This window comes from Equus przewalskii, chromosome 8, assembly GCF_037783145.1.
Source record: "Equus przewalskii isolate Varuska chromosome 8, EquPr2, whole genome shotgun sequence".
Taxonomy (NCBI): domain Eukaryota; kingdom Metazoa; phylum Chordata; class Mammalia; order Perissodactyla; family Equidae; genus Equus; species Equus przewalskii.
The window spans coordinates 70,171,140-70,198,588 of record NC_091838.1 but is presented as its reverse complement, the minus strand read 5'-3'; the positions used below and the strand labels follow the sequence as shown (position 1 = coordinate 70,198,588).

At 39.0% G+C, this 27,449-nt stretch overlaps 1 long non-coding RNA gene across 1 annotated transcript in view; it reads right to left on the bottom strand.

Moving 5' to 3' along the window:
- Positions 1–27,449, bottom strand: part of LOC139085125 (uncharacterized) — a 72,138-nt gene that overhangs the window by 30,031 nt on the left and 14,658 nt on the right. The window contains exons 3-4 of the long non-coding RNA XR_011543188.1: positions 25,060–25,123; positions 22,158–22,265 (exon numbers count right to left, since the gene is read on the bottom strand). This is a non-coding gene — a long non-coding RNA (uncharacterized lncRNA). The remainder of the gene's footprint in view (positions 1–22,157; positions 22,266–25,059; positions 25,124–27,449) is intronic.

Below are 27,449 nucleotides of genomic sequence, written 5' to 3'. Positions count from 1 at the left end.
CCTTTAAATATAGCACCACCCCTGACATTGTTTATACTTTCCCCTTTGCAATGCTTCCAGGCACACTTTAAAGGAAAGCGATAAGAAGAAAGGAAAAGGGAAGTCACTCACACTGCACAGAAGGAACATTAAGTGTCTGCCCTGGAGGGTGTGGACCAGGCTCTTCAGCTGCCCTTGTTTTATTTATTTATTTTTTTCTTTCTTTTTTTTTCCCTAAGAAAGAGTCGGTAAACTTAACTCTGCATCTGGAGGGTGCTTCCTTGGAAGTGGAGGAGTGCTATAAATCTTTTCTATCAAGGATCATTGTGGCAATGGGGCGAAGAGGCAAGTGATGTGTACCTTAGGTCTGCAGCTTACAGGCGGCTGGGTTATCAGCAAGGGAAGGAAGCTGGAGTGACAGGATACAGGCAGGTTAGAAAATAGTTTGTGGAATGCTGAGGAACAATACCCAGCTCCCCTGGAAGGCCAGTCCTCTTTGGACTTTTCCAAGTTCAGACAAGGGGTCTGTTCAGGCAGGGGCTATGGGAGGGAAGTCAGTCTATTTTCAGAACAGATCTTTTTGTGCCCAGCCTCTCACTTCCAGCTTAGAAGGCGGCACAGGGTAAGGAGCACATATGTTGGAGTTAGACAAACGTGGGTTCAAATCCTGGATCCTTGAGTTATCAGCTTTGCAATTTGGGGAAAGTTTATTTCTTACATATTATTTCTCTCATATGTGAAATGATATGAAAACTATTTGCCAAATGTGGTTTTGTAAGATTAAATATCATACTGAATATAAAGTGGAAAGTATATTGCCTGACAGTAAGTGCTCAATAAATTTAGATTTCTTTCTTTTTTCTCTTTCTGAGTACAAAAAGAATGGATCTATCTTAGATATGGCTGTCTGAATAGTAAGTTTTTTGAGAGGTACTAGGCAATATACTTAATAACAATATCTTTAACCTCAGGTTTCCATCAATAAAGATTCAATACTTCGTCAAATTTAATATCAGAAAAGCTTAGGAAAAAGGTCACTAAATAGCATCTACTGTAAAGGTTATATCTGGCCCCAGTTCCCGCTTGCCCCAATATCCTCCCAACTGAACAGCAATGATGGGGTAAGTGTTCATATTATCCCCATTTTCCAGATGAGAAAACTGAGGTTCAGAGAGCTTAAATAATCTGTCCCAGGTCACCCAGCTATTAAGTGGCTAATGTAGGCTTAGAAACCACATCCATTTGAATCTAGAGTTTACAACATAACTGTCATGCAGACCAAGGAGAAGTAGGATCACTCTTTACTCTAGCAAAAAGGGTCTGAAAATACTCAGCTATGCCTTCACCTGGTGGCATATGGAGAAATCATTTGGCCACCTGTGAGGGCATCGTGTGGCAGCTTCCTCAATGATTCCCTAGGTCAAAATGTACATCCAGTGGCTTAAATCTTCTCTCTGAATCCCCAGAGGCTGATCGCCTTCCCAGTTCCTCTCAGAATGGAACCTTCAAGCCTGGCTTGTAGGCTGGGAAAATGGTGTTCTTATCCCCACTTTCCCATAAGCCTTCTCAGTCTGAAAGCTCCCTTCCGTGTAAATCTCTGTTCAACTCTGGGGAATAATGCCTATGTTTTTTTCACGATCCAGCCTAAATGTGAGCTCTCCCATGGAACTTCTCTGGCAGACTTCCTTCCTTGGCACGATTCATTATCATAGAGGACAGAAGAACTCTGGAACCAACCCAGCCTGGATTCGAATCCTGACACTGCCCATTGCTGGCTGTGTGATGCTGGGTAAGATGCCCGAGTTCCGTATGCCTCCATAGCTTTACCTGTAAAATGCTGTAATCAAGCTCAGAAGGGTGATGTGAAAATAAAACAAAATCATATCTTTGAAGATTTTAACACAGTGACTGACAAATATACAGGAAGTGTTATCTAGATTTTCTGGCTTTGCCACCTTCTTGCTGTGTGACCTCAAGCAAATTACTTGTCCATTTTGTGCTTCAGTTGCCATATCTGAAAATGAACAAAATAATATCTACCTCACAAAATACTATGGTAAATGTTAAAGACATAATACATAAAAAGTACTTAGCATAAAACCTGGTAGACAAAACTAGATTTCCTTTTATCTTCCATTCTTCCTAGAAAGACTTTAGTGCATATTAAACTGTAGAGTTTCTAAGTCTGAAAAACCTGCTCACTTTTCTTCACATTCAGAGCTATCAGGAAAACAACACACTTATACCCCACATTTACAATGTAGGACTGTTCTCTAAACCCAGTTTTCATTGGTTTCTAGAGTGAGAACTTGGAAAATCCTTAGAGTTGAAATCTCCTTTGTATTTATAAGCAATTGACCCAATAAATCAATGGGTCAGCACCATTTCTTGAAAGTCAGTGTGAGTTATTGCAGTGACTTCCTTCTGACAAATGGCTCTTCACAGAGTGATACAAAATATTTGCTCTGTTTGTCAGCTTGTTAATCTGAGTCTCATTTGCATTGAAACTCATTCCTGAGTATGTAAAACCTGAAGCAAATTCTAAATATGATTTAGGTTAAGTAATTTGGGGTGCTGGTTGGGGGTGTGTGGGCCCTGGCCTTGAAGCTGATATACTAGTTTATAGTAATATGGCCTCCTGTGGATCAACCACATGAAGTGTTTGTGTTTCTAATATACATGTGAGAGAGTAATTAGAAGAAGGGAGAAAAACAGGTATGAAACTGAATTTCAATTCAACAAACATTATCTAATGTGTATTATATTGAAAGTTTTAAACTAGATGTTCTAGTACCTGATAACTATTTTAAAGCAGTGAACTTTTTTCACAGTAACACATACTTTATACTGTATTTTGTAACACCTACTGTGGGAAGAAAAATCAAGAAGAAACATGGATAAGTAGATGAAGTTAAATTAAGTCTGTATTTAATTATTTAGTCATTTTTATTTATACTATCTAAATATCTTTATATCATAATATAAACCTCAATAAATTTAAAAGAGTATCATACAAAGGATGCTCTCAAATTGCAGTGGATTAAAATTAAAAAATTAATAATCAAAAGATCTCAAAAAATTCCTATCTATGTAGGAACTGAAAAACAAAATTCTGAGTAAATATGAGTCAGTGAAAAAAAATCAAAAGGGAAACTAGAAAGTGTTTTGAACTGAATAAAACATATATATGCAAATATGAAATGTTTAGGAATATATCTGACAAAAAATGTACAAGACCTAGACACTGAAAACTAGAAATAGTTCTGGAGAAATTAAAGAAGAACTAAACAAATGGTAAGATATATCAAGTTCGTGGATTGGAAGATACTCTATTGTTAAGATGTCAATTCGCCCAAAATTAATCTATATATCCAACCCAACCTCAATAAAAATCTTGGCAGATTTTTTTTGTAGAATTGACATCAGATTATTAAAAATATGTGAAGTTCAAATGACTTAGAAGGGCAAAAATAACTCAAAAAGAACAGAGTTGGAAGATTTATACCATCCAAATTCAAGAGTTATTATCAAAGCTACAGTAAACAAGACAGTGTGGTATTGGTGCGAAGATCAACAAAAAGACTGATAGAAAAGAATAAAGAGTCCAGAAATAGATGCACACATATAGAAACAATTGATCTTTGGCAAAAGCAAAAGAAAACTGAGTGGAGGAAGAATAATCTTTTCAGCAAATAATGTTGGCATGATTGGATGTCCATATGGATACAAGGAACTTCAATCCATAACTTACACTATATACAAAAAATAACTCAAAATGGATCATAATGCTAAATGGAGAACATAAAATTATTTTTGAAAGTTCAAGGAAAATAGGGAAAATTCTTGACATTGGATTAGGTGAAGATTTCTGAGATAGGACATGAAAATTACAATCCAAGAAAGAAATATAATTATCAAATTGTCTGTATCAAAATCAAGAACTTCTGTTCTTTAAAGAACACTGTAAAGAATATGAAATAACAAGCCAAGTCTAGTAGAAAATATTTTCAAATTGCACATCTGATAAAAGACTTGTATCCACAATATATAAAAACTCAATAGGGAAACAAAAGATTCTAGTGAAAAATAGGCAAATGAATTAAAGAGACACTTTGCCAAAGAAGAGATAGACATGGCAAATAAACACATGAAAAGATGCTCAATGTCATTAGTAGTTGAGGACATACAATTTAAAAGAATAAAAAGACACCATTACAACCCTATTAAATTATCTAAAGTGAAAAACTCACCATACCAAGAGTTGGTGATGACGTGGAACAACTAGAACTCTAATACACTGCTGGTAGGAATTTAAAATGCTCCAACCAATTTGGAAAACAGTTTGGCAGTTTCCTAAATAGTAAAACATACACCTAACATAAAAATCAGCCATTCCTTTTCTAGGACTTTATCCAAGAGAAAGGAAAGCATAGAAGAACTAAATAAATAGTAACATGAAGTTTTCTACATAAATATTCATTGAGGATTTATTTTCAATAGGCAAAACTGGAAACTATCCATCAACATGTGATTGGTAAACAAACTATGGTACGTCCATATAACAGAATACTACTCAGCAATAAAAATAAATGAAGGGTATATTTGAGGGGAAGATGGAGGCGTAGGAGGACTCTGAACTCACCTCCTCCCATGGATACAACAAATTTACAACTACCCTTGGAACAATGACCCCTGAGAGAGAACCGGAAACTGGATAAAAAGAAGCCCCATAACAAGGGACACTGCTGACTGAGGCAGAAGAGGCAGAAATCCCTTTCTAGATAGGAAAAAGCCACATTCTACCTGGAACATTTCAAGGCCAGGAACAATCTTAAGCCACAAGGGGATCAGCCTCAACTTCCAAAGCTTGAAAGAACTGTGTGCTGCCTCACCAGGGGCCAGCCCCACACAGCTACACTGCTGAGAGAGCTGACAACAGCCTTGTAGGGCAGAGGTCTACAGTAATTGTAAGCCCCTGAGACTAGCAACCAGGCACACTGGTAGCCTACTCACTTAACAGAAAAACTGCAGTAGGAATGTGCTCTCAGGCCTTACGGCCAACTGTTCTAGGGCTCCTCACACTCAACAAAGTGACTGAAGGGATCGTAGCAGCCTCACACAGCTGAGTACTACAACCAGCCAAGCAGGAGGACAGCCTAGCCTCCCTGAGCACCTGGAGCAAGAGCAACCATGATATAACAGAAGAACACATGCGGCCCACAGAGGGGACACTCCTGGAACATTTGGAACTGGTGACAAGAGGGAAGCACACTGCTGGGCCTCATAAGGCATCTCTTACATAAAGCCACTTCTCCAAGATTGGGAGATGTAGCTGACGTACCTAATTACGTACCTAATCTACCTGATAAAGAGTACAAACTAGTAGTCATAAGGATGCTCACTGATCTTGGGAGAAGAATGGAAGAACTCAGTGAGAATGTCAATAAAGAATTGGAAAGCATAAAAAAGAACCAATCAAAACTGAAGAATACAGTAATGGAAATGAAAAATTCACTAGAGGGAATCAATAGCAGAGTAGATTATACAGAAGAATGGATCAGTGAACTGGACAAAAGACTAGAGGAAATCACCCAAGCTGAACAGAAAAAAGAATTAAAAAGAATGAGGACAGTCTAAGGGACCCCGGGGACGACATCAAGCATACTAACATCTGTATTATACGTGTCCCAGAAGGAGAAGAGAGAGATGGGCAGAGGGGCAGAGAATCTATTTGAAGAAATAATAGCTGAAAACTTTCCTAATCTAAGGAAGGAAACAGACATCCAGGTACAGGAAGCATGGAGAGCATCAAACAAGATGAACCCAAAGAGGCCCACACCAAGACACATTATAATTAAAATGTTAAGAATTAAAGATAAAGAGAGGATCCTAAAAGCTGCAAGAGAAAGGCAACAGGTTACATACAAAGGAAACCCCATAAGGCTATGATCTGAGTTCTCAGCAAAAACCTTACAGGCTAGAAGGAAGTGCAACAATATATTTAAAGTGCTGAAAGGAAAAAACCTACAGCCAAGAATACTCTACCTGGCAAGGTTATCATTCAGAATGGAAGGAGAGAGAAAGAGTTTTCCAGACAAGCAAAAACTAAAAGTTTATCACCAAAAAGCCAGCCTTACAAGAAATGCTAAAGGGACTTATTTAAGAGGAAAAGAAAAGACCACAAACAGGAATAAGAAAATTATTTTAAAACAATAAAATCCCTGTTAAAGGCAAATATACAGTAAAAGTAACAGATCAACCACCTATGAAGATAATATGAAGGTCAAAAGACAAAAGTACTAAAATTATCTATTTCCATAATAAGAAGATAATGGATACATTTGCACAAAAAAAAGAGGTTAGAGAACAAACAGAAGGACCTGCAACTAGAAGATACAACTATGTACTGGGGGCCTTTGGGGAGGAGGAGAAGAAGGAAAAGGAGGAGGAGCAGGAAGGGGAGGAGGGGAAAGAGGGGAAGGAGGAGGAGGAGGAGAAAGGAGATTGGCAGCAGACGTTAGCTCAGATGCCAATCTTTAAAGAAAAAAAAATCTAGCCCATCACCCTTAAAAAAAAAAAAAAGAGGTGATATATGATATCAAAAACATAAAATTTGGGAGGAGGGGAGTAAAAGAGTAGAGCTTTTAGCAAAAGGTCAAACTTAAGAGATCATCAACTCAATGAGGATAGTTATATACATAGGTTATTATCTATGAACCTCATGATAATCACAAACCAGAAAACTATAATAAATACACAAAAACTTAAGAGAAAGGACCCCAAACACAATACTAAAGAAGGCCATTGAACCACAAGGGAAGAGAGCAAGAAAAGAAGGCTCAGAGAAGAAGTACTAAAATACCCAGAAGAAAAGTAACAAATGACAGTAAGTACATGCTTATTAATAGCTACTTTAAATGTCGATAGACCAAATGTTCCAATCAAAAGTCATAGGAGGGCTGATTGGATTAAAAAACAAGACTTATATATACACTGCATACAAGAAACATACTTCAGAACCAAAGACACTCACAAGCTGAAAGTGAAGGGATGGAAACAGATATTCCAGGAAAACAGCAATGCAAAGAAAGCTGGGGTAGCAATACTCACATAAGAGAAATTGACTTTAAAACAAAAACCACTAACATGAAACAAAGAAAAGCACTATATAATGATAAAGGGAACAATCCAACATGAGAATATATCACTTGTAAATATCTGTGCACCCAACATAGGAGCACCTAAATATACAAAGCAATTATGAACAGACATAAAAGGAGAAATAGACAGTAACACAATAATAGTAGGGGACTTTAACACTCCATTTACACCAATGGATACATCATCCAAACAGAAAACCAATAAGGAAACACTGATCTTAAATTACACATAAGACCAGATGGACTTAGTAGATATACAGAGAATATTCCATCCAAAAACCACAGACTACACATTCTTTTCAAATGCACATGGAGCATTCTCCAGGATAGATCACATATTAGGCCACAAAACAAGTTTCAATAAATTAAAGGCGATTGAAATAGTACCAAGCATCTTTTCTGACCACACCAGTATGAAACTAGAAATCAACTACAGGGAGAAAACTGGAAAAGACACAAATATGTGGAGATCAAATAAAATGCTACTGAACAATGATTGGGTCAATGAAGAAATCAAAGGAGAAATCAGAAAATACCTGGAGACAAATGAAAATGAAAATACAATACACCAAAATTTGTGGGATACAGCAAAAGTGGTTCTAAGAGGGACATTTATAGCAATACAGGCCTACCTCAACAAAAAAGAAAAGTCTCAAATAAACAATCTAACAGTGCACCTAAAGGAACTAGAAAAAGAAGAACAAACAAAGCCCAAAATCAGAAGCAAGAAGGAAATAATAAAAATCAGAGCAGAAATAAATGAAATAGAGCTTAAAAATAATAGGAAAAAACCAATGAAACTAAGAGCTGGTTCTTTGAAAAGATAAACAAAATTGACAAACCTTTAGCTACACTCATCAAGAAAAAAAGAGAGAAGGCTCAGATAAAATCAGAAATGAAAGAGGAGAAATTACAATGGATACCTCAGAAATACAAAAGATTATACGAGAATACTACAAAAAACTATATGCCAACAAATTGGATAATCTAGAAGAAATGGATAAATTCTTAGAATGATACAACCTTCCAAAACTAAATGAAAAAGAAATAGAGAATTTGAATTGACCAATCACCAGTAAGGAGACAAAAAACAGTAATCAAAAACCTCCTAAAAAATAGAAGTCCAGAACCAGATGGCTTGCCTGGTGAATTCTACCAAACATTCAAAGAAGACTTAATACCCATCCTTCTCAAACTCTTCTAAAAAATTAAAGAGGAGGGGAAGCTTCCTAACTCATTCTATGAGGGCAAGAATACCCTAATACCAAAACCAGACAAGGACAACACAAAAAAATAAAATTACAGGCCAATGTCACTGATGAACATCAATGCAAAAATCCTCAACAAAATACTAGCAAATCAAATACAATAATACATTAAAAAGATCATATACAATGATCAAGTGGGATTTATTCCAGGGATGCAGGGATGGTTTGACATCCACAAATCAATCAATGTGATACACCACATTAACAAAACGAAGAACAAAAATTACATGATCATTTCAATAGATGCAGAGAAAGCATTTGACAAGATACAGTGTCCATATATGAACAAAACTCTGAATAAAATGGGTATAGAAGGAAACTACCTCAACATAATAAAGGCCATATATGACAAACCCACAGCTACCATCATACTCAAAGGAGAAAAACTGAAAGCTATTCCTCTAAGAACAGGAAATAGACAAGGATGCCCACTTTAACCACTCTTATTTAACTTAGTATTGGAAATCCTAGCCAGAGCAATCAAGCAAGAAAAAGAAATAAGAGGGATTCAAATTGGAAAGGAAGAAGTGAAAATGTCACTATTTACAGATGACATGATTTTATATATAGAAAACACTAAGGAATCCACCAAAAAACTTTTAGAAGTAATAAATTAACACCATAAAGTTGCAGGATACAAAAATCAGCTGCATCTCTACACACTAACAACAAAGTAGCAGAAAGAGAAATTAAGAATACAATCCCATTTACTATCGAAACAAAAAGAAAAAAATACCTAGCAATAAATTTAACCAAAGAGGTGAAAGATCTGTACACTGAAAACTATAAAACGTTGAAAGAAATTGAAGAAGACACAAAGAAATGGAAAGATATTTCATGCTCTTAGATTGGAAGAATTAACATAGTTAAAATGTCCATACTTCCTGGGGCCAGCCCCGTGGCCAAGTGGTTAAGTTTGTGTGCTCTGCTGCGGCGGCCCAGGGTTTCACTGGTTCGGATCCTGGGTGCGGACATGGCACCACTCATCAGGCTATGCTGAGGCAGCATCCCATGTGCCACAACAAGAAGGACCGACAACTAAAAAAATATACAACTATGTACTGGGGGGAGGTGGGGAGAAAAAGCAGAAAGAAAAAAAAAAGAAGATTGGCAACAGTTGTTAGCTCAGGTGCGAATCTTTAAAAATGAAAAAAAATAGCCTGTAACAAGGCTGTTTCAGTAACAGGCTTAGAAATAATAAAACAAAAAAAAAATTCCATACTTCCTAAAGTAATCTACAGATTCACTGCAATCCCTAACAAAGTTACAATGTCATTTTTCACAGAACTAGAACAAAGAATCCTAACGTTTACATGAAATAACAAAGACCCCAAATAACCAAAGGAATCCTTAGGAAGAAAGAACAAAGCTGGAGGTATCACACTCCCTGATTTCAAAATATACTGCAAAGCTATACCAATCAAAACAGCATGGTACTGGCACAAAAACAAAGACACAGATCACTAGAACAGAATCAAGAGCCCTGAAATAAACCCACACATCTATGGACAGCTAATTTTCAACAAGGGAACCAATAACATACAATGGAGAAAGGAAAGTCTCTTCAATAAATGTTGTTGGAAAAACTGGACAGCTAAGTGCAAAAGAATGAAAGTAGACCATTATCTTACACCATACACAAAAATCAACTCAAAATGGATTAAAGACTTGAACGTAAGACCTGAAACCATAAAAGTTCTAGAAGAAAACAGGGGGTATGCTCTTCGACATTGGTCTTAGCAACATATTTTCAAGTATCACCTCTGACCAGGCAAGGGAAACAATAGAAAAAAATAAACAAATTGGACTACATCAAACTAAAAAGCTACTGCACAGCAAAGCAAACCATCAACAAAACAAAAAGACAACCTAACAATTGGGAGAAGACATTTGCAAACCACACATCTGATAAGGGGTTAATATCCAAAATATATAAAGAACTCATACATCTCAACAACAAAAAAAAAACCAATTATAAAATGGGCAAAAGATCTGAACAAACATTTCTCCAAAGAAGAAATACAGATGGCCAACTGGTCCATGAAAAGATGTTCAATATCAGTAATTATTAGGGAAATGCAAATCAAAATTACAATGAGATATCATCTCAGACCTGTCAGAATGGCTATAATTAACAAGACAAGAAATAACAAGTGTTGGAGAGGATGTGGAGAGAAGAGAATTCTCACACATTGCTAGGGGGAATGCAGACTGGTGCAGCCCCTATGGAAAACAGTATGGAGAGTCCTCAAAAAATTTTGAATAGAACTGCCAAACAATCCAGCTATTCCACTGCTGGGTATTTATCCAAAGAACATGAAAACATGAGTGTGTAAAGACACATGCACCCCTATGTTCATTGTGGCATTATTCACAATAGCCAGGACTTGGAAACAACCTAAGTGCCCATCAAGTGACTAATGGATAAAGAAGACGTAGTACACATACACAATGGAATATTACTCAGCCATAAAAAAGATGAAATCCTGCCATTTGTGACAACATGGATGGACCTTGAGGGCATTACGCTAAGCGAAATAAGTCAGAGGGAGAAAGTCAAATATGGTATGATCTCATTCATAAACAGAAGATAAAAACAACAACAAACAAACACATAGAGACAGAGAGTGGATTGGTAGTCACCAGAGGGGAAATTGGGAGAGAGGAGGGTGAAAAGGGTGACTGAGCACATGTGTACGGTGATGGATGGTAATTAGTCGTCTGGTGGTGAACATGATGCAATCTATACAGAAATCAAAATATAATGATGTACACCTGAAAGTTACATAATGTTATAAACCAATGTTACCTCAATAAAATTTTTAAAAAATTTAAAAATTTTAAAGATAGAAATGAAATATTGATTCATGGAACAAAATGGTTGAATCTCAAAATGATTACGTTAAGTGAAAGAAACCAGCCCCCCTACAAAAGTGTATGATTCAATTTACATAAAAATTCTAGAAAATGCAAATTAATCTATAGTGACAGAAAGCACATCATTGGTTACCTGGGGATGGGAAGAGGATGGATTTGTGAGGGAGGTATTAAAAAGGGTCATGAGAAAACTTTGGGGATCATGAATATGTCCATTATCTTGATTTTTGTGATGGTTTTGTGGGTATTTACTTATTTCAAAAAAATCAAATTATCCGGTTTAATCATGTACAATTAAATGTATATATTAGATAATACTATCATTAAGTGGTAAAGCCAAGATTTTAACCAAAGCTGACTCCCAAATCCATGTATTTTGGCCCCCCCCTTTTTTTTTTTTTTTTGCCTCATTTGAACCAGACCTTGAAATCTGTGTGAAGATTTAGCATACAAGAGGGAGAATGTAGTAGTGGAAAGTAGCTGGCCTGGGAATTAATAAAACAGGGTCGGCTGATTGAGACGTGTAGCAGTAGTACCGGCGGGAGAATGAGGGCCCTGAAGAGATTTACTTATCACTGAGTTTCAAATATCTCACAAAGCTTCTCTGGATGGCTGAGGTCTCAGCTCCAACCTTCTCTTCTCAGGTAGGCCCTACCTAAACACCCAGTCCAAAATAACAACACCATCCATAATCTACTTGGCAAGTGCACTCTTAAAGACCCTATTTTATTTTCTTCACAGTACTTAATCCCATCTGAAATTATGCTGTTTATTTCCAGGTTTGCAAATTCATTTTCCATCCCGCTCTGCTAGAAAGAGGAGCCTTACCTGGTGGCCAAGCACTGGTTTCCAGTGCGTAGAGCAGTGCCAGCCACACAGGAGGGCCTCCTGAATCAATGGGTCTTGAATGAATGAGTAAACGAATGCATCCTTTTCTATTTTAGGTTTTGAGTTTAGTTTGGGGCTTGACAATCTCCCCAAATACCATGTGCCAAAAACTTTTCCCCTTAATTTCCAATCCCATGTGTGTTAACAAGGAAATTAGACCCAGATGTTTCTGCACCATCCACCCCGAATTGTCCAGAATTTGATGTTGTAAGAGCTGCATTATGGAGCTTTTCCTTTAGTAAACCAGTGCCCAGAGAGGGGAAAAAAAGCAGCCCCAGAGACAGGGGATTAAAGAGGAAAAAAGAGCTGGAACATTTCTAAATTATATCTCCCGTCAGAATTTTACAGGAGTTGGTGAGGGTGGCAGTGGTACCTAGTAACCTCTGCCCTTAGTTTTCTCCGCCAAGATAGGGCAACCTCTTGTGGACCAACCTTCTAAGAAATCGCACATTCTCAAATGGATAGTGAAACCTTGTACCTGCATCTTCTACTCTCAGACAACGGCAGGACAGGTTGCCACCTCCCATCCTCATTATTAACTGTGATATGTTAATTTGGAGGCAGAAGTCTGGTGGGGATGTCAAGGCATCGTTGGCATCCAGTAACAGATCTAAACAGATCTTTCAGGGCAAGATCTGGAAACAGAGCGAGTCTGTCTGGGAACCGCCAACCTAGTGTTTTTGTTTGTTTTTGTTCTGGGGTGTGTTTGTCTGTGTGTGTATGTGCGTTAGTACAGGTTTGGGTAATGAATATAGCTTTCAAACAAGACAGATTTGTATTTCAATACCACTTCTACTATCCGCTGGCAGTGTCCTTTCAGCATTACATAAATTCTCTGAGCCTCTATTTCTTTATTTTAAAAAACTGAGTTAAAATAGTTATGAAATGAGATATTTTGTAAATGGCCTGTTGAAACACTCAGTACAGATTGGAAATATTAGAAGACAGAGAAAATAAAAGAAAAATAATGAGGGAGGGAGAGAGGGAAGGAGGGAGACAGGAAGGAAAGGAGGGAGTTCCTCCTTCCCTTCCTGATAAATGGTTAACAACTTAACAACTAATTCTGTGGTCAAAATAAATAAATAAATCCTGGACTTATAATGTTTGCCAGTTTCTGTGGTGTAAATATTCCTAATATGGCCAATTACTAGCTTTCCATGTCAAGTCAACAAGCTCACAAAACTTTAAAAATTTAATATTCAATTCTTGCAAGCTGGGACAGGGCAGTAACTGCACGCCACCAGGGAAAGGCCACCGAAGGCCACTGTTGTTAAGAAAATAAACACTGGTCACTCAGCCTACAGCTGTGGTGGATTCCAAACACAGTTTCAATTCAAATTAAGCACATAATTATTAATTTCCACCTTTTTCAAAAGGATGTTGTACTTGAAGCTGCAATGTGAGGTGGGCTTTAAAAAACTCTATCTGTTTATTACACTCTTCAGGTCTGGTATTTGAGAGTTCCAGCATTTATAAGGAAAAGCTGAAAACAGTACTCTCTGGGGAAGAGAGTCAGGGCAGAACTCATAAGCAGGACCACTTTGCAGTTCTAATGATCTGCCTGACCTGTTGTTAAAAAATCTGAGGTGCTAAGGTGACTCCCACTCTTAGGGATATGCTGAGTTCTCAGTTTCTCCAGGATAAGTTGCAAACACAGTCGTAAGAGGGGATTGTACTTTGACCATTATCATCTATTAATACCTCAGTGTCTGATTTGCTGATTTTACAAGCAATTCTTTAGCAAGAATCTGAGGGAAAGAGACATAAGGCAGTAAGTTTTAAGATGGGGTCTGGAGAGTCAAAATGATCATAGATCCTGGGTCACTGGAAGGAACCTTGACCTGACTCCGGTGTGGCCATAGTGGGTCCTGAGCCACTGGGAAGCAATGAGAGGACCTTGGTCCAGAGCATATGCGGGATTTGAGAACAGGTCCACTATGACAACCTGAGTTTTTGTTTTCACATTTTTTTAATTTAAAAAGAAAGGAAACTGTATCCTTAATGTCTGTGTGATATTGGGCAAATCATTTACCCATTCTGGATCTGTTAACTCAACTATAAAAAGGGAGCACTATATCAGCATGTTCTTGTGAGTTTCCAATCAGGTAATACGCATCTGGGATGAGGCAAGGTATTCAATGACCGTCTGCTTATTTTCTTAGATTTCTTTCTCCGTCATAATTTTTCTCTGTAAGGAGCAAACGGAAAGACATGGAAGTGTTTCCTAATGAAGATAGTGAGACAAGTAAATGCCAAATGTGTGTGGGTTAGTGTGTTGCAAATATGGACATCTGATTTCAACTCAGTAGGCAGAGGAATGCTCTTATTACAACCACATGGTTCTATTTAATTTCTTAGAAGGCACCAGCCTAGGTTAGGAAACTCTTGACCCCTCCTTGAGAGCCCATTTCAGATGCTGTGTCTTTAATGAGGCTTTGTCTAATTCTCCCAGCAGAAACCAGCCCCATCTCCACTTTTTCAGCTTCTTTTCTTTCCATTCTAAGCACAGGTCCTATGCTGCCTTGCAACATAGTTATCTTGTTGGGCCTGGATTTGTGAGTTTCAACTTCTGCACGGAAGGAGCACAGGTCTCCCTTGGATTACCTCACGTAAAAAGTTATTGTGAGAAAATGCATGGCCATAAGAAAAACAGGAATCTCCACAGCATCTCATGGAAACCAGGAGCATCCCTCCAATATGGCCACCAGAAGAACAGAAACGGTCACACATCTAGGCCTCAGAGAGATGGAAACACTTTCAGGAACGGGAAGGTCACCTGGGTCCCAGCAAGCATTCATCACACAGACACAATGTGCACACCTGGGCATCCACACATGGCCCAGTGGGCACCTGTGCCTCTCCTGAAATGGGTTGCCTGTGGAGCTGCTGAGCCGGACTCTCTTCTCCCTGACTCCCACTCCCCTTATCCTGTTTTTCCCTGTCTGCTGTCTGCAAATCTCCATCAGAGAAAATCTGTCAAGCTGGTCACTGTTATGCCCACTGGCCAGCCTTTCCACGCCACCCATAGTCTGCTGGCCAATTGACTGTCATTGAGTTAGGTGTCTACTCCAAGCAAATTAAGCTTGGCCATGGTGCTGGGTTCATACCTAGCACCAGCAAGACTTCTTCCATTAGTAGGTTGTGTTTCTTTGGGAACTCGAACAAAGGTGGCCATGGTGTGCAGTCATCTGAAGCAAGGACTCTCCAGTGAACCGTCTTGTCTCCATTACCTCTCTCTAAATTCCTTTTATGAGATAAACAGTCTCTTATACATCTCTGCATCCCCAACAGCAACTAATGGGTACTGCACGAATGCTTTTAAAATCCAATTTTACTGATTTCTCACTAGATTGGTTTTAGCTTCTCATTAATTCTGACTCTGGTTTGAAAAGAGCGTCTTTGTGCATGTGATATTTGTGTGTGTGCTCATACCACAGACTGCATGAAACACACTCGAAAGGTATTATAATCCTTTACAGAAAACAAATGGCAAGCAAAGGGTCTTGATATAGCTTAAAAAGAATTTTTAATAAGATGCCTTAGGGCCTCCCATCTAGAGAGAACTTGAGGTGGATATATCACATCTTCCTTTATTTTTTCTTTTCCTTACACAGCTGTGGAATTTATTGATGGCTACGGCCCAATTCCCATACATAGAGGGATATTCCGTTGAAACCCATTTATTTTACAAATAAAACATATAGGTGTTTAGTATTCATGCTTCACCCTCTCCGTCTACTTCCTGAAGAATTACTTAGAATGTGGCCAGAAGAAGAAGATAATAAAAAGGGAGCGATTCCCAATTAAGAAAGATTGGTATATCCCAAAGTCTTATTGGCTTGAGATCTCTGCTGTTGCTGGTCACGGCTCTCTTGGGTGATGGATGGGAAACAGCATGAAGAACCCTAGTTGTACTGACTTATCATACTGCATCATAACATTGATTTGTACATCTTCTACCACACTAATCTGCTCCGTTCATCTTAATATCCCCATCATAATGCTGGCTGCATAGCAAGATTCAAGAAATCTCTTCTAAATCATTGAATCTTCAAATAAGCAAATGCGCTAACGAGTGAAATTGCTTTGTCACATTGTTGTTATTTTATTGTTCATCTTACCCATCACCTACTTGATTTCATGGACTTTGATCTGATTCCCTTCTCTCCTTCATCTAGTCATAGTTGGGTTGCCAGATACAGCCAATACAAATACAGGACACCCAGCTAAAACAGGATTTCATATCATCAACAAAAGAAAATTTAGTATAAGTATGTCCCACGGGAATTTGTTGTTTATCTGCAATCGAAATGTAATGGGCAGTCCTGTATTTTAATTGGTAACCCTAATACATGCCCACAGCCCCAATCATTTAAGTCCATTTTCAGGCCACAGTTCTCTCCACCCCCACCCCCACCCCATCTCTGATCACCCCCTCATCCCACCCCACCCTTGGCACTGACAAGGCTGTTCACACTGGGTGGGGCAGGAATGTCAGCCAGAATGGCTCTTGCTTTAATGAAAGGAGATGCGGGCCTTCTACCCACCTAAAGGTGGACAAGGTCTCCAAGAGCTTCCTAAAGAAAACAGGGGCTGCCAGGGAGAAGAGAAACTTCCCGACCAAACACTTGCCTCTTTTGTCTAAAACAAAGAAAAGAGCTATTCAGAAACCAAATTGATTAAAATTGAGGGAAATTGCCGGACCATTGATAATTGCAGCCAAAGGGCAGTGGTGACTCCGACTGATTGTCACTTCAGAGGGAGCTGCGCACCAACAGCCAATCAAGGGCATTAGCGAGAAGCAACCTTTTCGTGACCCACAATTCCCCCCTCGGGAAGCATTTCACACAAGCCTTTAAAGCCAGGCCAAAGCATTTTCCGCACCATATTTACCTTTAATTCCCAAACCTAGAAGGACTGAAAATCATTCAGTCTCTAAATGTCTTTCACATGCTTAGGAGATGAATGAGACTGGCCTCCACCACAATGGCTTTCTCCATTCACTGGCCTTTGAAATACGACAAGCGAAGGAGACCTTCTGCCCCCCATGCGTCCCCTGGACTCTGGTTACCCACCTTCCTGCACCCCCATCAGACCGTTCAGAAATGCTGCTTCTGTTCAACACCGTGAAAACCTGAGCACTAGTCTGGTTTGTATTTCATTCTTTCTCTTACATCCTCTCACAGTGGCACTTTGACAAAGATAAATCTCTCCTCGGTTCTAAAAGGAATCTGTATTTATAAATTCTTTGAAAAGATTTTGACCCAGGACGTGGGAGACTGGGAGTGGTCCCTGCTCAGCCACAGACATGCTGAACGGTTTCTGGCAAGTTGTAGAACATTTCTGACTTCAGCTTTCTCATTGAGAAAACAACCATGTTGGACATGGTCCACAGGTCAAAACTGAGCTAATCATTGCAATACGTGGATACTCCAAAAAGAAAAAATACCCTATATATATTTTAATAAATACATATAAATATAATTTATAAATAGTAGACTTAAAAATAATACATAAATATTTTTTTCAGAATTTCCATATGTAATATATAGGTCATATATATATTATAATAATAACATATAATGCAATTCCAAAGGAAAAGTTACATGTTTTATACATATATATATATATTTGTGTGTCCAGGATCTGTAATTCGTATTGTAAACAAGCTCTCTGGGTGATTCTGAAGATTTGACAGGTCTGGAAATTACTAGAGAAAAAGGTCCCCAGTCTTCCCAGTAGCGTTTCTTGGTTTCTTGGTAGGAACACTGAGTTTTTTCCTCCTACCTATTCCCAGGAGCCTGGAGGCTGTGCATGTAAGAGTAAGCACAATAGGGCTTCCAGGGATGATTAAGAGGTCAAAGGGGTCTGCTCTGCTCGAGGAAGGAAAGAGGAAGTACCTTCTGTCCCCTACCCAGGAAACCCCACACTTGCTAGAAGGGCACTTCCTTAGAGCAGAAGGAAGGGCGAACACCCCAGATGCCTCAGGACAGGCTGAGGGGACGATGTGCTTCCTATCACCCGGACCCTGGCCTGTGGCCCAGGAGGTTTTGTCTGCTAAAAGGGGCTGCCTTATGATTTAAATTAGGCCTGGATGATCAGCTCTGCACGTGGATTCTGCGTCCTGATTACAAATCCCCCACCATTTAGGAATCCACATCTCCATTCTCTACAAGCACTTTGCTTTTGAAAAGGGAGCTAAATTGCTGCCAGAGGATTGGATTCTGGCTCCAGAGAAGCCACCAAACTACTTCTGTGACTTTGAGCTTGTCCCTTCACCTTTCAGTGCCTCCGATGCCTCACTGTAAATTAGGAGGCTGAAAAATCTTTCTCAGGTCCTTTCTAGCTGTGAAAGGATGCAAAGTGACTTTTTTTTTTTAAATATCTGCTGCCAATGTTTAGATAATCTAGTAAAGAGGTATGTAAATATCATTATGTAATAGTTTCTAGTGACAAAAAAAAAAAGACAGACAATATATCTAAATAAGGAAATGGCTGCATGTTGGGGCACGTCCATGCAAGGAATATTATTCAGTCATTTAGAAAGGTGAGTTTGAGCTCTATCTGTTGCCCTCAAGGGATGTCCATGATGAGTTATAAAAGTGAGAAATTTATAGAGAATTTAAGCAAGTGAAAGAAATATGTGTGTATGAAATTGATGCTTTTAATAAAAAGCACGCAAAGTGCATATGTTTTACATGAACATTGAAAATGGATGAAAAGATACCGATCGTGCTGTTAATACTGGTTCCTAGAGAGACAAGGAATGGGGTGAGGGAACATTATTAGCTATTCTTTTCATATCTTCAAACTGCTTCAGTGGTTGTAGTGAAAACAATTTTCTTTTGTAATTTCTTTGAAGACAGATTAAATAAATGAACGAAAAAAATCAAACATCCTTATCACAGCTCTTCTCATGAGGAAGGCACAGGGGGTGTGGAGTGGAAATTTAAGATCCGGTCCACACAAGGTATTGGAAAACATTCCCACAAAATTAGATTTCTCTTTCTTTTTGGGCATATTCTCCATCCCCATTGCCACTGCCCTGGGGGTTCACCATCTCCTGCCAGGATTGTTGCATCAACCTCTTAACTTGTCTCTTTGCTTTTAGTCTCATTCTGCGTTCTTCATATTGCTGCCCATGAAATATTTCTCATACACCTGGTCATGTCACTCCCTTTCCTGAAAACACTCAATGACTTGCCACTGCTTGTAGGATATAGTCTACACTCTTTAGCAGAGCAAACTAAGCTCAGCACAATCAAGTTCCAAATTTTCTGTTCGATCTTATTGACAAACATTTCCTCTGCGTATTCTATTCTCCAGACACACTGAATGGCTCACCTTTTGCTGTTTTTAAAACATGCCTTTTCACGGCTTAATGTTATTTCGTTGGCTATCTCCCTCAATCTGAATTCAGTTTTCCCTATGCATTTCTGGTGAACTCTTACAGATCTTCAAGACACAACCTAAATAAAATTAATTTGTATATCAGGACCTACAAAATGGACGCCACCCAGTGGCCCAGTCCATGTCACAAATCTAAACATGTCAGCCTGCCCTTATGGGAAACACCTGTCAAGGAAATGTAACATACATCAATCACAATCCTCCAACTCGGCTTTAGTTAGCTTACCTTACCCGAGAAGACAGGACCTGCTAGCCTTATAAAGAAATCCTCAGCCTCCTGGCCTATCATGCACTGTTTCCACGTTGCCTCTTCAAATGCTCTATAAAACTGGTTCTTTGCCCCAGATCTCTCAGGAACAGTGCTCCACTGCTTGGGAGGCACTGTATTCCCCTAATCCATGCATTGTTCTCCCTTGAATAAAGGACATCAGATTTGTTACTAAATTGTTTTAGTTTTGCCATTTGACACCTGTATGTGGTTATCTTTAATGCCACCCTCAAGAGTAAGTCATCCACACCCCTCCAACATCCACAGTATATGTTTATACTAAAGCTTACTACTATTCTATTATAATAATTTATATACTTACTTTTCTCCTCCTAGAATAAAAACTGCATTGCACATGGTACATGCTCAATGAATTCTGCATAAATTATATTTACTTCTAACCTTCCTGAAATATTTTTTTTGATATTGTAGCAAAAATCAGATTATAGTCTATAAGCGATAATGACTGGTAGTTTAAATTTTGTTTCCAGGTGACCAAAGTGAGTACTTGGTTAAAAATTGACGCTTATCAAAAGAACACCAACCTGTGCTGATTATTGCATTTAAATGATTACTTCTGTTGGTTATTCCTGCCCCAAACTCTTGGAACCCTTCATTTCTACCTGCTCCCCCACAAAACAGTGTGAGATAGATGCAATAACATTCTTTTAGGCACCCAAAGATTAAGGTCTAAGTTTTGATTCTGCTTCTTCCGACTGAGATCTGGCCAGCTCTTAACTTCTCTGTTATCACACTTGGCTCATCTATGAGCATTGTTATTCAACGGGGACAATGATAAAATGACTACTTCACAGGGTGATTGTGAAGTTGAACCAATAAGAACGTTAAAGTTCCACATGAACCTAAATTGTTGTTACTTTTTTAACAGCTGCCCTTCCTACAGTATTTATTTGCCCCTTCCCCCATCACTTCCCTAATGGGGGTGAAGTCAGAGGAGTAATCCTGGGTGTCACGAGAAAAAGAACAGCGTGCACATCTAGCTCATTAAGTAAACCTGTTAGATCAAAATGAAGATTTCCCACATCAGTGATTATGGGGAAGTTACTTCCTGTACAAAAATATTTTTCATTTTGCACAAAGTGTCATTACTTGGTTCATTTAAGTAGTAAGGTCTTCAGAATGAATACCATATTCACACAAAAAAATCACTTCTCACACACACATTTTCACAGTAATCAGTTAGAGAAAGTCTTTCTCTTCCTATTTCTCCTGTGAACACCATTTCCTCCCACTCCAGGGAGACAGAGTCGAAGCAAAATTTGCTAAGCTTTGGAGGTGGGTTAATCTGCGTTACAATCTGGCCTCCAACACTTACAAACTCTGGGCAGAATATTTAAGTTCACTGAGCCTCTATTTCTAAATCAGTCAAATGGATGTAATGATATCTAGCTTGCAAGGTTATTATGAAAATCGAAACAAAAGATATAAAGTGCCTGGCATGTAATATGTGCTCAACAAATAAGAGCTGCCCTCATTAATACGTTTCGCCATCACCCACTTCAATATTCTGTTCCTGTAAATCAAAAAGCTGGTGAGCTTTCAAGCAAGCAAGAAATCAGAGACCTCTGGCACGCATAAATAGTGACTACGTAAAAGATGAAAACTCAAAAAATTATCCTCTTTAATGATATTTCTTAAATATACTCTGAGATCCTAATGTTTAATCATGACTAAAACTTAGTTGGATTACAATTCTGGTCCTAGGACAAAGCAGGAAGAATTATTAATAATAATTATCAGTATTCATTGGGTAAATGGAATAGTCCACAGACGGGTATGAAAAGCCCGCCAGGAAGGAGAGTTTCATAGGCTCGTATTGTCAATGAGTCTTAATGTTTAAAGCTTATGGACTCTAATCAAGCAGGAAGACAATACAGTGAATGGAGTACAGTCTCTGATACCTGACTGGGTTCAAGTCCCAGCTTTGCCACTTTCCACCTGTGTGAGTGAAAAATCAGTCCAGTCAAAGAAAAACAAACAGACCTAGACGTCAGCTGACACAACTTCCTCACTTCCCATCAAAGAAAACTGAGCTGCAATGTAATTGACTAAGATCCCGCCAATATGGATACACACCTACTTCCATGGCAGAGCTGAAGCTTGAATTTGGAACGCCTGACTCACAGTCCAGAAAGTATTCAACTGCACAAAATCATAGCAAGAAATCACACAGACCTCTTCAGTTCATCATTATGCATTTTGCCTAGCAAAATTAGCACAACTCATGTTTATTTGAGGTCTACATTTTTTAATTAGGATAAGCTAGTTGTCCTCTTATTCATATACCTTATCTTTCCAACTTGAGAAAGAGGAATCCAAAATTGGGCAATTCTCTCGCTTGTATTGGGTCATCTCTTCCCACAGGCATTCCAGGGCAGCTACACATAGGTCTATCTGAAGAAGGGAAACACAACAACATTTAAGAATACTTACGACACTGCAATTTCCAGCCATCTTTGTTAGACTTTGGGCCTATGAGGGCATCATGATTATTGTATTTAGCATCCCCAAAATGCTTAGCACAGGGTTTTGGCAAATAGAAGATGGTCAATAGATTTTGATCAATGAGTGAAATGAAAATGAGCTCATCTTTATGAATGGGTCCCTGCTGCCCAGGCTAATAACATGTTCTCCTCCTAAACTGCTCCTAGAGTATTTTATTCACATCGACCTCGTCGCACTTGCCTCAGTCTAAGGGTACCCAAATAGCTCTTCCACCAGCATATAAACTCCTTGATGGCAGATATTTTCTTCTTTTTCTTTTTTTCATAAGCCTATGTCCCAAACACACATGCCCCCACCAATAATCCTAGCCTGATGCCTGTCACATTCTAGGGGCTCATTGCGTTTATTGAATGAAACTGAATCTACAGAGGTTAACCAGAATGACCTCTCAAGGACACTTTTAATCCTAGGAATCCATGACTTTGGAGTGCTAGAAAGAAGTCTTCTAAAATACCACCATTTGCTTTCGTATCTTGTTTAATAAGCTGTCTGTGATCCATACAGCCTTGGGTGAGGGAATGCCAATGGAAGATTCATATACATTCATCTATACCATTCCTTGGGATACCAAGCTTGGAAATAAATGCTTCCTTTGCTAATGTGTTCTCACATGGCATTTCCTGTACCCAGATGTCAGCAAGGGGATTTTAAACAATGATACACATTGTTTATATTTATTTTAATTTATTTATTTTACTTTACTTTATTCCTAAACACTGTATTATAGGACTTGTCAACACAGTTAATTCTTGAATTCAGCCAAATATATCTCAAGTTTTACTAAGTTGAGGCCAAGCATCAGAGGACTAAATAAACTACCCTTAGATTCTTCAGACAGTATCTAATATGAGACCAACTTCCTATAGATTAAGCCAAGATGACATGCAAACAGAGCTCATGATCTAAAGTGTTTTGCTTTATAGGAAGGTCAGAAAGCCCTGGATCTTTATAGTGACTGCTAAAAGGAGTCAGGATGCCCAGAAAACTAAATTACTGCCAGAGTAAAACATTCTGTGTTATTTACAAGTGGAAGCTGTCAGGTCAGCTAAATCAATTATTCACCATTTGTTCAATTTGGCTTTATATAAATCTTCATTTTCTCACATAGCAAATTCCCAATTTATTGTGAAGACATACACAGTCAGTAATGAGGATAGAATGCCAAATGTTAAACTGAGGACAGTTGCAAAATTTACAAGTTCTGCCCCCTCAGCTGGCTTCATTCCTCTGCATCTTTCTCTTGCCCGACAGCCATCATTCTGTCTGATTTTCATACAGAAGTCATAAACAGAAGCACTATTCCATCACCCAACAAGCAAGAGTTGTGCAACATCTTTGCTTCATGATTTGGAAACCGAGAATTCCAGCTGATACCTATCACTTGGGAGGCTGGTGAATGTTTAACAAAAGCACACAGTAACAGTAATAATAGCTATTAAAAACAACCATTTCTATATTGCCTATTATGTGGCAGGATCACTGTAAGGTGCTTTACATATACTATTTTACTTAATCCCAATAACACCCTTTGAAGATGTTATTTATATCACTTTACAGTAGAAGCAGCTGAGATTTGAGATGTTAAGAAGCATGTCCAAGGTTATAAGGTTAGTATTAGCAGATCCAGGATTCTAGCATGCCAGAGGTATAGTACTTTTGATCCCATCCCTTCTTTCTCTTAATTTCCCTTCCTGAGCATGGGTCATCAGGCCATTTTCTCTCTCTTGCTACCATTGCTGAGAGCTCTGATTTCAGCAACATCTCTACCCCAAAGCCCTTTTGGGATGACCCTTTATTAACAACATGATCCACCTAGAAGAATATTCCTGAACTCTGCCCTTGGAATTAATAATTTCTTAGCAATCAACTAGAGTAAATTCTCTGCGGCAAGGCCTGAGGAAGAAAATAAAACCTAAGAGGAAGCACCTGCATAATTAAAAAGGACAAGCCTCCCCCGCCCCCCTTACAATGCAAAAAAGATGGAGTGAAAGAGACACGGAAATTGATGGAGGATTCAATTCCAAAGACTCAATCTTGGACCAAATGAATTGTTTTGTAGCTCTGAACATTTAACGGGTCACCTTAACTGCTAGGATTTGCTGAAGAGCTCTGCTGATGTGTATGTGGGCACAGGGCTGGCCCAGGGAACTTGGTTCTCTGAAGGTAAGGTTGGTGACTTGGTCAGGGATAGTCACCTCTCACAGCGGTGTTGGAACAATAGTGGTGGGCTGTCCAAGGGATGCAGCTCTTGTCTCTCACAGTTGCTGTATACAGAAGCTTTTCTACTCATCTATTTCTGGCTTTAAAAGGAGGCTGTAACGTAGACTTTTTAAAGTAGAGGCTCTGAGAGCCAAATTTCCTAGGTTCAGATTGTGGCTCCTCTGCCTATTACCATCCCTAAGCCTCAGTTTTCCCATCTCTAAAATACTGACAAACTTTCATAAATACAAACAAAGCAATGAATCAGAGTAACATTTCATCAGCTTTGCTCACCGCCAACAGATGGCAGGAATCCTCCTGACCTAGCTGTGTATCTTTAGACTTCTGGTGAATAACTGTATTTATGAAATGCATTCAGGGAAGCCAGTTGATAATTAGATGAGCTTCCATATTGGGGTCTGGGAAACCCAATTTCATCCACTGCATATTACAGCTGCATATCCATATCAAGTTATCTACTTACTTCATTGGCTTACAAACTGGGATCCACTGGACACCAGGGTACCACAATGGAGCTTCAAAAGTCTCTAGGGGGACAGGAAAGGTGAAGTAGGTAACTGACAATGAGTAGATGAGTTTCATACCCTCCATATCTTCTTTTAGGCAAAGCATCTGTGACATAATAAGAAATATATATTTGGTCTCTGCCCCAGTTCCTGACACAGAGCTCCCAAAATCCTTGTAATCCTGAGTGATGGGGCTGATAGGAGCGTCTTACACAGAGCACATGAATCCCTCAGAATTTCCCAGGTTACAGAAACCTCTTTTGTTCTAATGGGGTGACTCTTGGTGGGCTCCTAGATAGCTTCAGGATAGGGGTTAGTTGCCAGAAAGACTAAACCATGATTAGAAGTTTGGAACTTGCAGCCCTACCAACCAACCTCCAAAGAGGGAAGAGGTGCTGGAGAGTGAGTTAACAATGGATCATGCTTACGTGATGAAGCCGCCATAAGAACCCCTAAACTAGCGTTCAGAGAGCTTCTGGGTTGGTGAATGCATCCCTGATCTAAGTTGTTGGCAGAGCCCAAACCAGAAGGAGCGCAGAAGCTCCTGTGCCCTGGACCATTCCAGACCTCACCCTATGTACCGCTTCATCTAGATGTTCCTTTGTGCCCTTTACAATGTCCTTTATAATAAACCAGCAAATGTAAGTAAAGTGTTTCCCTGAGTTCTCTGAGCCAGTTTAACAAATTATCAAATCTGAGGAGGGGGGTTGTGGGAATCCCTGAGTTAGAGCTGGGTGGTTAGAAGTACAGATAACAATCTGGACTTCCGTGGCATCTGAAGTGAGGGCAGTCTTGTGGGACTGAGCCCATAATTTATGGGGTCTGTGCTTAGTCCAGGTAAATAGTGTCAGAATTGAGTTAATTTGTAGGACACCCCGCTGGTGTGCAGAGCTGGAGAATTGCTGTGAGGAAAAATCCCACACATTTGGTGTCAGAAGAATTGTGAGTAAAGAAAGCTTTCCTTTAGCACTTTTATTATTATTTGTGTCATATAGTGAGATTCTGTGTAATATTTTATTTGCTTTTGGGGACCTATTGATGGAAAAAAAAAAGGGAGTGAGAGGAGGAATTCACTCCCAGAGTAAGTTAAGTAGCTTAACCAAGATTGTGCTAAATGGGTTGGATGCAGAGCACAGACTAGGACCCAGCACAACTTCCAACTTCTATTCCCAGAGCTATTTTCATGGCCCTGAAGTGCAGGAGTTCACACACTTAATACTCCAATCCAGGTGCTGAGTTAATGTGATTGTGTGATTCCGGCTCTTTACCTTGGTCTGGCAGGGTCTGTTCATGCCCATTTGGAGGTTCATGAGGTCACCGAGGGGTTATAAGGAAATAGCTTGGATGCTTGGCTCCCTGGCTCGGGTCGGATGATATTGAGTTGGAGGACTTAGGGGAACAGGGAAGGAAAAAATACAAAAAGCTTGGCGTTGCTCCCTTAGCCTCCTAGCTTCCTCCGCTGACTCATTTGGGGAACAAAAACACAGGAAAAAAATACAGAGTACCTGCGCCTTATTATAATGACAAAGGGGACTTTAGAGCAGGCTGGGAAGCCAGTGACTAACTCATTAAGACTTGAGACCAGGTGGGAGACCAGTACTTGTTGTTATTTTGTAACATTTCTGAAAACCCGTCTTCTAATTCAGATTTTAAAACACTACTTAAGAGAACTTTAATAAAAGATTGATTGGAAAACAGTATGGTAGTCCCTCAAAAAATTAAACATAGAATTACCATATGATCCAGGAATTCCACTCCTGGGCATATACCCAAAGGAACTGAAAGCAGAGCCTCAAACAGATATTTGTCCACCCACATCCATAACAGCGTTATTTACGATAGTCAAAAGGCAGAAGCAATCCGTGTCCATCAATGAATGGATAAATAAAATGTGGCATATACATACAGCAGGATATTATTCAGCCTTACAAAGAAATGAAATTCTAGCATATGCTACAGCATGGATAAACCTTGAAGACATTATGCAAAGTGAAATAAGTCAGACATAATAGTGATCCCACTTAAATGAGGTACCTAGAGGGATCAGATTCAGAGACAGAAAGTACAATAGCAATTGCCAGGGGCTGGGAGGAGGGCGGGATGGGTTATTACTGTTTAATGGGCACAGTTTCAGCTTAGAAAGACAAAAAATTTCTGGAAATGGATGATGGTAAGTGTTATGCAACATTGTGAATGTACTTAATGCCACTGAACTATATGCTTCAAATGGCTACAATGATAAATTTTATTTTATGTACATTTTAGCACAACGAAAAAGGAAAGATTAATGCCAGGCAGTGTTTTGAGAGATATATATAGTATTTAACAAAGAAGAAAAATTCAAAGT